Raw genomic sequence first — 11196 nt, forward strand, 5'->3', positions numbered from 1 at the left:
CATACGCGCGCAAGGACAAGCCAGCCGCGACAGCCAGCTGAAGCGTCCGTCAAGCCACCTTCCCTCCCCTCCGCGCCTCTCCCCGCCCAGCCCCCGGGATCACTGAAATTCCAGCAGCACCCCCCGCCCCCTTCCGTGCAACCTCCTGCCCCTCCACCGACCGTCTGCGTCTCTCCCCCCTCCACCTTGCCAGAGGGAGCCCAGCGTGAGAGCCCAGCCCTGCAGCCGTGTCCCCCTCCTGCGAGTGTCTCTCCTTAGTAACCATGCCCATGCCTCGCCACAGGAGGAGATTACGCAAGGCAGCCTGCGCCTAATCTGCATACACTTACATGCTGGGTATTCCCCACATTTCCTAACAGCGGGCCACTAACAAAGAGCTCCCCCGGCCCTCGGCCAGACGCAGGGCAATGGTTCCCTACGCACGAGAGGAAACGGGCCGACGATCGGAACAAGCCCCGCAGCCCCCGAGAGGCGATTTACCGCTCGGAAGGGTTTACAGCCCCCACTGGTTTTCCTCAATCGCCCCCTCTCCTGCTTCACATGGACCCCACGGGCCCCTGCACCCAGACAACCCCCCTCCCCAGTTACACAGCACACAAGTCTTGCGAGTTCCCCACAGCCCCTCGCAAGCCTCCTCAAATATCCAACTTGCCAAGGACTTTTTCTCCTACCGTCAAAATAAATAAATAAATAAATCGCCAGTCAACGAGTCTCTCCCCCCCCCCCCCCCCAAGCGGCTGTCAGCTGGTGCCTATGACAGGGGACAAGGGGAGGGGGGTTGAAAAGGGGGAGGGGTCCTTGCAGCAGCTGCTGCTGCTCACCTGGAAAGTCACCGAGCCGGAAGGAGGAAACCCCTCCTGGTGCCCTTGTTGTTGGTTCCGCTGGGGGCTCTTGTTGCTCCTTTGCTAAGGTGGTGCCTGGAGCGAGGGGGCTCGCGGCATTGCTTTATATAGCGACAGATCGAGATATCCCGGCAGCCAAGGGGCGTCTGGTTCATTGACTTGTCGTAGGAGAGACCATTGCTCTCGGGCTCGCTCGCTCGCTTTAAATGGTGGAGCTTGATTTAAAATAAGACTAAAAAATCAGGGCGAGAGAGAGAGAGAGAGGCCGGAGGAGCCGCCGGGTTTTTTTTCCGGAGGAGGGAGCCTCTCGGAGCTGCAGACAGACTGGGGTTATTCCTGGCACCACTTCCCAGAACAGAAGTTACAAGGAGGAGAGAGGGGAGAGCTCAGCCAGTGATGTCATCGGATCCCCCAGCGCGTCCCAGCGAGGGAGCGCGAGAGGGAGGGAGGCTGAACCAGAAGATCCAGTTCCAGAGAATGATGGGCTCTGTGTGTGTGTGTGTGTGTGCATGAGAGAGAGGTGCACAGTGCAGACAGAAAGAGAGGGGGAGGGAAGAGGCAGGGCTTCCGAGTGCAAAGCAGCTGCCTCCCCCAGCCAGAGGAGATCTCTGTTTCCCCCTCCCCCTCCTCTGAAAAGGGAACTCCCAGGAGAGCCAGTCTCAACTTGCCATGCAAAAGTTGTGCGTCTTCCCAGCTTGAGAATTTCCTTTGAGGATGTGGGATCCTCCTCCCCCCGCCCTTTTTATTTTCCACCACCTCCACTCCTTGTCTCTCCTCGCCTGGTCAAGATCACGTTATCGTTGAGGAAGAACAAAATAATACCAGAGTTCCTGATGCTGACTGTGTTTCTTGAGCATTTTAACCTGTTTTCTTGCGGTCCTCGACTCCAGCCCAAGTAGTTTGTCTAACGTGTCCTGAAATTTTAAAGCCTGTAGTGCTTTGCCCCATTCTCCCAAAAGGAAGGCTTATAGAATTCTCAGCACTTGATTCATTACTCTTTAAATGGCTGGTAATACTAGCTTTTTCCAGCATACTCTGAAAAATTGAATGTCACTTTATGAACTTGTGTATTTTCAAAGGAAAATCTTCAGCTTTAACAATTTTGTGGGTTTATTTTGTTTACTTGTTTTAAAATGTTTTATTTTTATACCCTTTTACCTGAAGTCACTAGAAAACAATTTAAATAATTAAATAGCTTTTTTTAATATACATATCCAAAAATAATACAACAATTATCAGTTGCAGTGAGCCCTGCTTTCCATGTTACAGGTAACAGTCCAGTTACATTCACCTTAAAAAATCCTTAATGTCATACATGTGAACTTGTTAGCAGTATTTCTTTTCATGGCTGCTGCTCTTAGCATACAGGCCTGCAGGCTACAGCAGACAGTGAAAAGGCTGAGACAGGGTAAGTGCCCCTAACACTTGTGCCCAATATGGTCTCTCTGGTTTGCTTTTAGCTTAAGTGGTGACCCTGGCCAGCCAATGAGGATTCAATATTATATCAGCTGCTACTGCTCTCATTTTTGAAGGAGTAGAGGGAGATATGAAGGGCAGACCAATTCATCCTGTGCTAGAATATCAGTGCCCACTGTTTTCTTAATATAGTTAGTCCCTAATAAGCACATAACTCAGGGAAATATTCTGTGGAAGTATTATGTAAGGAAGAAAGAAACAAATTAATATGCTTTAACTTTTATATCTTCATTCCACTTTTTTTCTTACTTCATAAAAAAAATCTTTGGTGTTCCAACCAGTAATAAAACAGAGAAAAAATGTCAAAACAAAGTCATACACTTAAATAAAACTCCTTGCTTGTGTAATAATATTTTTTATAATTAAATATTGGTTTAATATGGATATTACCAATCAGTTATTTGTAACCTTTTATACTCTTGATCTTACCTTTTTACTAGCTAGTTTCACTTTTGTTTCTAGGGAATAGCACAATGGTCTTATTGTCTGACTTCTCTGTACCTGAGCAGAATATTTATTTTAATGTATTTATAATCTAATTTTCATACTGAAAACTTTGTCTTCATAATAGGTTTTGTAAACTGTAAGAAAAATTCAGGCCCAAACTAAACAGATATTACAGCATTGCCAGCTTGCAATTTTATTAGTAATCTTGTAACATTTGGTGATTTTCTTAAATCCCCAACTTGTGAGCTGTGTCTAGACTCGCCAGTTTTTCCGGAAAATCATCCGCTTTTACGGAAAAACTTGCCAGCTGTCTACACTGGCTGCTTGAATTTCCGCAAAAGTACTGATTTCCTACTGTAAGAAATCAGTGCTTTTTGCAGAAATACTATGCTGCTCCTGTTCGGGCAAAAGTCCCTTTTGCGCAAAACTTTTGCACAAAAGGGCCAGTGTAGACGGCTGAGATTTGTTTTCAACAAAAAAGCCCCGATCGCGAAAATGGCGATGAGAGCTTTTTTGCACAAAAGCGCGTCTAGATTGGCCAGGGACACTTTTCCGCAAAAAGTGCTTTTGAGGAAAAGCGTCCGTGCCAATCTAGACGCTCTTTTCCGAAAATGCTTTTAACGGAAAACTTTTCCATTAAAAGCATTTCCGGAAAATCATGCCTGTCTAGACATAGCCCTGCTGTCATATTATTACATGACAATCTCAGATTTCATTTTACAAAGTTTCTAGTCCTCATAGTTGCAAAGACAAGCATAAAAAGACTCTAACACCAGAAGACAAAAAGAACCCAGCATTAATTATTTTTTAAAGTTTCATTATTTTAAGGCAATGCCATGAAGGTCTCTGTCATGGCTCCTTCCCCACTCTGGCATGATAAATGCAGAAGTGGGGGCCAGCAAGTGTACCCCAAAGCCTTATCTACCAGGCTTTGGTATAAAACTTTCCCCAAAATCTTAAAAATCTAGATTTTGGGAATAAAACTTCTGCTGCCACCACCCAAATATTAATAATGAGATTAGGAGAAAGATCATTTGGGAAATCTCACCCCTATTATAAAAATCAGGACACACAAGTAACCAGTGCCAGGTTAATAAAAAGAAAAGAGAAAACTTTTATTATTACAACATTCCTGTTGCAAACATAAGGATCAGATGGAAAGGTAACAAAATATACTCATAGAGGAGTTACACCATGGGCTAGAACTTAGTTAAAAAGAAAAGCCAAACATCTCTTAAGCAGTGCCAGATATCAGATCCCATACCCAACCCTTAAAACAATAAAGCCTAACAAAACTACCTTACAGAAAATGAAAAATGGTGTCTTGGAGAGAGAGAGAGACATGCTTGTCCCTCTCTGTAGCTGCAGAGAACTCTCTCAGAGAGACAAAAGGAGAAAGGAAAAAACCCAAATTCCTTTGTCCCAGTTTGAAAGTCCCACCTACATTCCTACTGGTCACTCCACCTGGCTAGGTGTAGTTAACTCCTTAATCCCCAGGCTGCTGGCTAACCCTCATAATTATGCAAAAGCGAGGAGGAGTCCTGTGGCACCTTATAGACTAACTGAAGTGTAGGAACATAAGCTTTCATGGGCAAAGACCCACTTCGTCAGATGCATGAAAGCTTATGCTCCTACACTTCAGTTAGAGTATAAGGTGCCACAGGACTCCTCGTCGCTTTTGCAGATTCAGACTAACACGGCTACCCCTCTGATACTTGACCTCATAATTATGACATGCCCCACAAATCACAGATGGTGCTGGACAGCCTCTGGCCACACTGGCTGTGATTTTTTCCTGGAGGTCTGAGATAAAACATAGTAAATACATTTATGCACACTTGACTAGACTATTGAATACATGAAAAGTAAACAAAATGCTTCCATATCCATGGAGTACCATAACAGATATACAGAAAGTATACTAAGTAATTGAGTCCAGAAATGCCTCATTAATTAATCAAACTCTCAGTCTCAAAATCAAATTTAGAATAGCGTGGGGTCTTGATCTAAAGTTCAATTGACCAGGTTCTGTGCCTCTTGTGAAATTCACCGCTGTCATACACCAGGCCAGGTCTTGGCACTGCTGAGGGTGTCAGTTCAGGGCGAATTGCTTAAAACCAGGGCTACTTACCGCCCTCAACTGGGGTCCTTCCCTAGGCACCCCTCAAATTACACCGAGCACTTCAGCTGCCTCCCCGGTCAGCCGGAAGCCTCACCAGCAAAACCCCTTAGACACTCCAGTTTCCTGGTGCGATCACCAGACTTAGGCCTCACACACAGGTGAGAGGTTATAAAACCCCCACTCACCAACTCCAACCAGATCCTCCTGGTCCAAAGGACTCAGCCACAGTTCCAAACCAATTTTCACTTTAGATCTTACCCACAAGATCACGCTGGGTCAATCCTTTAGAATCTAAACTCTAAAGATACATTAATAAAAGAAAGAAAATGTTGAGAGTAAGATTGTTAATGAGAACACTTATCATACATCAGTCACCGAGTGTTTGATGCAGGTGGTTAACAAAGATAGTACAACTTCTAGCTTAGCAGTCTTTAGTGTCAGCCCCAGAGGGCCCTTTGATGTTTCTTGTGTCTTCCAACTGGAGTTGGTCACAGGCAAGCAGTCCATTTTCATTGCTTCTTTCCAGCCAGAAAAAATTTTAACATCCAAGAACAGAGTCCATTCCATAACTTCATATACAACATCACACACATACACAAGTATCATATATAGAATCAGCAGAGGACAAGCTTTCATTCGACACCTTACATGGGCCCCTTTGCTCAGCATTTGGACCCAACACCCATTAGTGAAATTATTAAATTTATCCATGCCCACTTTGGCAATGGTCTGAAATCCAATTAACACCAGTACAATGTAGGTCTCCTTGTTCCCCATAACGTAGACCTCTTGGCACTTAGCCATGAAAAGAAAAATGTAGTCGTGCCTCAGTTTCCCTTTTTACATAGCACACCTATTTTTGGATTCCCCTTCTCAGGTGAGAAGCTCCAACACTAATTACAAGTATTAACAGTGAAATACCAGTGTCACAAGGCTTTTGAACATACAGTGTGTCCTTGGGTACAATCTCTTGACAGTTTCCAGGGTTTTGGTACAAAATCATGCACAGTGGACATCGTTACCATTCTTAGTAGCAGCAGTACAGTGGTTATGCAAGTTAACATAAGCAGTAGGAACAAATCCACCCCAAGTGTACATTGACAATTCTGGCTTTTTAGATTTAAAAAATTGCAACCTTCCTGGGCAAACACAAGTCTTTCCCCTCTCCCATGCCCTGTGGGTTTAGGTCAGGGGAGTCCAAACTTTTTTCAAAGAGGGCCAGATTTGATGAAGTAAACATGCGTGAGGGCCGACCATTTTGCCTGACATTCTTTGAACCATTAAAATTAAATACAAATTAACTATTTTATGCAAAGTTTATTGCAAACGGCATACTTTTCATTTCATCACATGGATGACAAATCTAAACAGGTGTTAAATCACTCTGCCTTTCATATCTGAAGGCCAGATGAAAAAAAATCCAGTAAGCTGAAATATATGTCAGGAACATTGTAAAGTACATTACATATTATTGGTAATAAAGGTTGTCTGTCAACTTTTAAGTTCAAAAAATATGAACAGGAACATAACATCAAGTATCCATGTTGTGTCCAAATATATTTATAACTGATTTAGACCAACTGACATTAACTGAGATTTACAATGTATTCATCTCAATACATATGGATTCGTTGGGGGCCTTAAAAGATAGATATTGCCAAATTACCTGTGGGGCCGTATTAAACCGGAACACGGACCGCAATTGGCCCGCGGGCCGGACTTTGGACATGCCTGGTTTAGGTTGTGAACTCCCTCCCACACAGACATAGGCCTGGCTGTGTTTATCTCCCCTGCTCACAATGGCTATGGAATTCCTTTGCTCCTCACAGGATCTTTCTATCCCCAAGTCACTTTTACCACCCTTAGGCACAGCAACCTGCTGGCCAACCTCACCATAAGGATCCTCTTCCTTATGACTCCTCCTGTGATCCCTCTATCCCCTGAACAGGCAGGTCTTCACACAGCCCCCCTTCAGGAAAACACACAGACTCCCCTGGGGGAAGATCAGAGACCTCTCTCTCCCCCTTCTGGGCTTCAGCTGCCCCCAGAGCTAAATCTGGGCCCACAGCACTCTCCTCAGCCAATCCAGGCTGACAGGCACCTCCTGTAGACAAAGAACTGAGAAGAAACCCTTCCCCCATATGCATACCGCCCTCCTCAGCAGCCAAACTGCCAGGCTCCACACACAGGGTATGTCTACACTACCCCGCTAGTTCGAACTAGCGGGGTAATGTAGGCATACCGCACTTGCAAATGAAGCCCAGGATTTGAATTTCCCGGGCTTCATTTGCATAAGCGGGGAGCCGCCATTTTTAAATCCCCGCTGCTTCGAACCCCGTGCAGCGCGGCTACACGGGGCTCGAACTAGGTAGTTCGGACTAGGGTGCCTATTCCGAACTACCGGTACACCTCATTTCACGAGGAGTAACGGTAGTTCGGAATAGGAACCTAGTCCGAACTACCTAGTTCGAGCCCCGTGTAGCCGCGCTGCACGGGGTTCGAAGCAGCGGGGATTTAAAAATGGCGGCTCCCCGCTTATGCAAATGAAGCCCGGGAAATTCAAATCCCGGGCTTCATTTGCAAATGCGGTATGCCTACATTACCCTCATAGTTCGAACTAGGAGGGTAATGTAGACATACCCACAGAGGTTGCTCGCACTGAACCCCCTCCAGAATTTGATCTTTTTCCCCAACTAAACTTTCACTCTGGTCAGCCACTCCAGACTGCTCCAGAGGGTCATTTTCCCGAAATAGGGCAGAGAGAGGCCAAAAATCTAACTCCAGCCTCTCTTCTGAGGCTCCAGGCAGACCTGTAGAGGTCTCACTCACAGACACACAACTATCTCCCTCAGGCAAACACTCAGGGTACGTCTAGACTACATGCCTCTGTCGCCAGAGGCATGTAGATTAGGCTACCCGACAGAGTAAAATGAAGCGGCGATTTAAATAATCGCCGCTTCATTTAAATTTACATGGCTGCCGCGTTGAGCCGACAAACAGCTGATCAGTTTGTCGGCTCAGCGCGATAGTCTGGACGCTCCCCTGCCGACATCAAAGGGAGCTGTCGACAACCCAGGTATGCCTCATCCCAGGAGGCATACCTGGGTTGTCGACAGCTCCCTTTGATGTCGGCAGGGGAGCGTCCAGACTATCGCGCTGAGCCGACAAACAGCTGATCAGCTGTTTGTCGGCTCAACGCGGCAGCCATGTAAATTTAAATGAAGCGGCGATTATTTAAATCGCCGCTTCATTTTACTCTGTCGGGTAGCCTAATCTACATGCCTCTGTCGCCAGAGGCATGTAGTCTAGACGTACCCTCAGAGAAACTTTTACCTTGCTCCCAGGACAGACTAGTTACCTACAACTCCCCAGAGCTACCCTCATCCCATTCACAAACCTCATACATGTTCTGGGTTAAGGTATCAGCCCAATTACACATATTAGCCATGCTATAATCGCATCCCTTCCCCACATGATTGTACACTGAACCCCCATGAGTATACAGTCTCTTTTGTTCTTCCATTCATCTGGTTTCTTCCTTTATTTTGGCTATTTTGGCCTGTGCTTCTACTTCGATTCGCCTTGTCTCCACTTTTATTGCTGCTAGCCTCTCCAGATGTTCTTGTTGGGCACGCTTCTCCTCGGCCTCTTGTTGTGCTAGCCTTGCCTGGTGTTCTTGTTTCTCACCGTCAGTCTGTGCTCACCTCTCCTCTATCCCTAGGATAAGCTCAACCTCTTTCTGAGTTAGAGGTCTGCCAACTGCCTTACAGGCAGCTTCCCATAGAGACGGCAGAGGTGAGGGAGGAGCAGCAGTACTGTACATTGCTCCTGCCCTCTCCTTGCGGTATGAATCTGTCCTAGAGCTGGACATTCTGCCTTAACTACCCTAGCTATCCAGTTGTCCCGAAATCTATAAAAAAACAAAACTGTTTGGGATGGTCTGTGTCTGGCTTAAGCTTCTACCTAAACTTTACCCTACTTACAGAAAATGAAGAATGGTGTCTTGGAGAGAGAGAGAGACATGCTTGTCCCTCTCTGTAGCTGCAGAGAGCTCTCTCAGAGAGACAAAAGAAGAAAGGAAAAAACCCAAATTCCTTTGTCCCAGTTTGAAAGTCCCACCTACATTCCTACTGGTCACTCCACCTGGCTAGGTGTAGTTAACTCCTTAATCCCCAGGCTGCTGGCTAACCCTCATAATCATGACAGTCTCTTTCAGTTCTGGCTCCAAAGCTATTTTTGACAGGCTGCATAGCCTACATTTTCAGGGGCCCCAGTTTAGATGGGGTCCCTATAGCATGGCAGAGACAAGTCTGTGCATGTTTATTTAATTCCTCACTACTTCTTTGCACACCATATTAGGAGGGAATTTGATCTAATGCATCCTGACAGATCCAGTACCAGTGAAGGTCAGGTGGAAGCACTGTCCTGGGTTGGTCTGGGTCTACACTTAAAATTAAAAAGTCTCAGAGGGACTTAGTGTTACTTACTTAATGTTAGTCTGTAACTTTAAAAACAATGAGTAGTTCTGTGGCACCTTAGGCCACGTACACTCTATAGAGAAGATCGAAACTGCCACAGTTGATCTTCTAGGGTTAGAATTAGCCAGTCTAGTGAAGACGTGCTAATTTGAACTGAGAGGATGTTCCTGTTGACACCAATAGTCTTGCTCCTACAGGAGTAAAGGAAGTTGAAGAGACAGTGTGTTCCTGCCAACCTCCCTCAGTATGGAAGGCACCAAGATTCGATTTAAGCTATTTTAACTCCAGCTACACAATTAACATAGCTGGAGTTTTGCATCTTAATTCAAACTTATCCCCTAATGTAGACCTAGTCTTAGGATACATCTACACTTGCACCCTAGTTCGAACTAGGGAAGCAAATGTAGGAGACTGAAATTGCTAATGAAGCGGAGATTTAAATAGCCCACACTTCATTAGCATAATTTTGCCCACGCACTGTTTCAGAGCTCAGCTGTTTCGAACCAGGAAGTGCGCTCCAGGCCACGTTAGTTTGAATCAAAGCCCTTGGTTAGAACTAACGTTACTCCTCAATAACAAAAGAGCTCAACTAAAGAATTGGGGTTTGCCCATGAAAGTAAGCTCATGATACTATATATATTTTTGTTAGTCCCTAAAGTGCCACTGGACTACATAAAATTAAGTTGGTATAGCTACAGCACTCAGGGGTGTGAAAAATCCACACCCTTGAGCACAGCAGTTATGTTAAACTAACTACAGTGCAGGCACAGCTTGGTTGACTCAAGAATTCTTCTCTTGACCTACTATCATATCTGGGGGGAGGAGGTGTTCCTAAATTGACAGAAAAAAACTCTTCCCTTATGTAGGCTGCGTCTACACATAATAAGGTTATGCCAGTATAGCTACAGCAACTTAGCTATGCCACTGTAGTCCCCACAGTGTAGACATGGCCTAAGATACCAGAGCAGGTTCTTTTATAAACTGCCACTAGCAGTTTCATGCAGAAGCAAATGAGGCACCTGAATCACCCGCTCTCTCCCCTTCCCAGGCTCTGTGACAATATTACCTTTGCATGTTTACTGTTTTGTTTTTAAACAAAGCTCTTATTGTAACTAATTTAATAAAAAAGTAAGAGAAGTCCAAAGAGTGAGATTTACAACTGTTCTTTAAAATTCTCAGGGTCACTAGGATCATTCATTCTTGACTGTGTGGAAAGCACCTGCCATACCAGAGACAGTGCTACAGTTAAATGTAATTAATAATGATAATCAGCAGCACTGTCCACAATGTATTAAACATTGCAATTTATATTAAAATGTGATTTGATCTTGGAGCTTACATTATTTGTCAGCTTTGAAAACTGCTGCTGCTTCCACAAGACAATAAAAGTGATATTATTTTTCTTATATCTAGTACAATTGAGTTGAAATGTAAAATAACATTTAAAATAGCTAACATTTAAAGAAATATATTGTTTCTTTTATTGAGAAAAAATATGTATTTCTTTAAATGTTAGTTTAATTTATTGAGAAAATTTTACTCTGTACACTTGAGGGCTAGAATACTTTGTGATACAAGTATTATTATTGCAGAAATAATGTATTAGTACAATTTCTCCATTTGTAGAAAGAAGGTGATGATATTTACCTGCTTCAAATAGTCATGTCATGGCTAAATTAATTCAAATAGATAAACTCATCTGATGGCCTCAAAAGGAAGAAATGCAATTTTTTAGTAGTTTTATTATTACTCTTCCATTAACTATGTTTTTTTCTGTGGACTGGAGATATGAAACCTTTTGTTAATGAGAATCTAAATCAATAAACCAGTA

At 44.3% G+C, this 11196-nt stretch overlaps 1 protein-coding gene across 4 annotated transcripts in view; it reads right to left on the reverse strand.

Moving 5' to 3' along the window:
* The window catches only part of HIVEP2 (HIVEP zinc finger 2), a 177166-nt gene extending 175738 nt beyond the window's left edge, over nt 1-1428 (reverse strand). For 2 of the 4 annotated variants that reach the window (XM_075924325.2, XM_006128792.5), the window contains exon 1: nt 822-1428. The gene's annotated coding sequence lies outside the window, so the exon portion shown is untranslated. Of the gene's footprint in view, nt 1-161; nt 711-821 lie in introns of those variants that run through there. The other 2 variants (XM_075924322.2, XM_075924321.2) reach the window with 2 other exon arrangements.
* Between the last annotated feature and the right edge of the window lie 9768 nt (nt 1429-11196).

Source organism: Pelodiscus sinensis, chromosome 3, assembly GCF_052426305.1.
Source record: "Pelodiscus sinensis isolate ZL-2025 chromosome 3, ASM5242630v1, whole genome shotgun sequence".
Taxonomy (NCBI): domain Eukaryota; kingdom Metazoa; phylum Chordata; order Testudines; family Trionychidae; genus Pelodiscus; species Pelodiscus sinensis.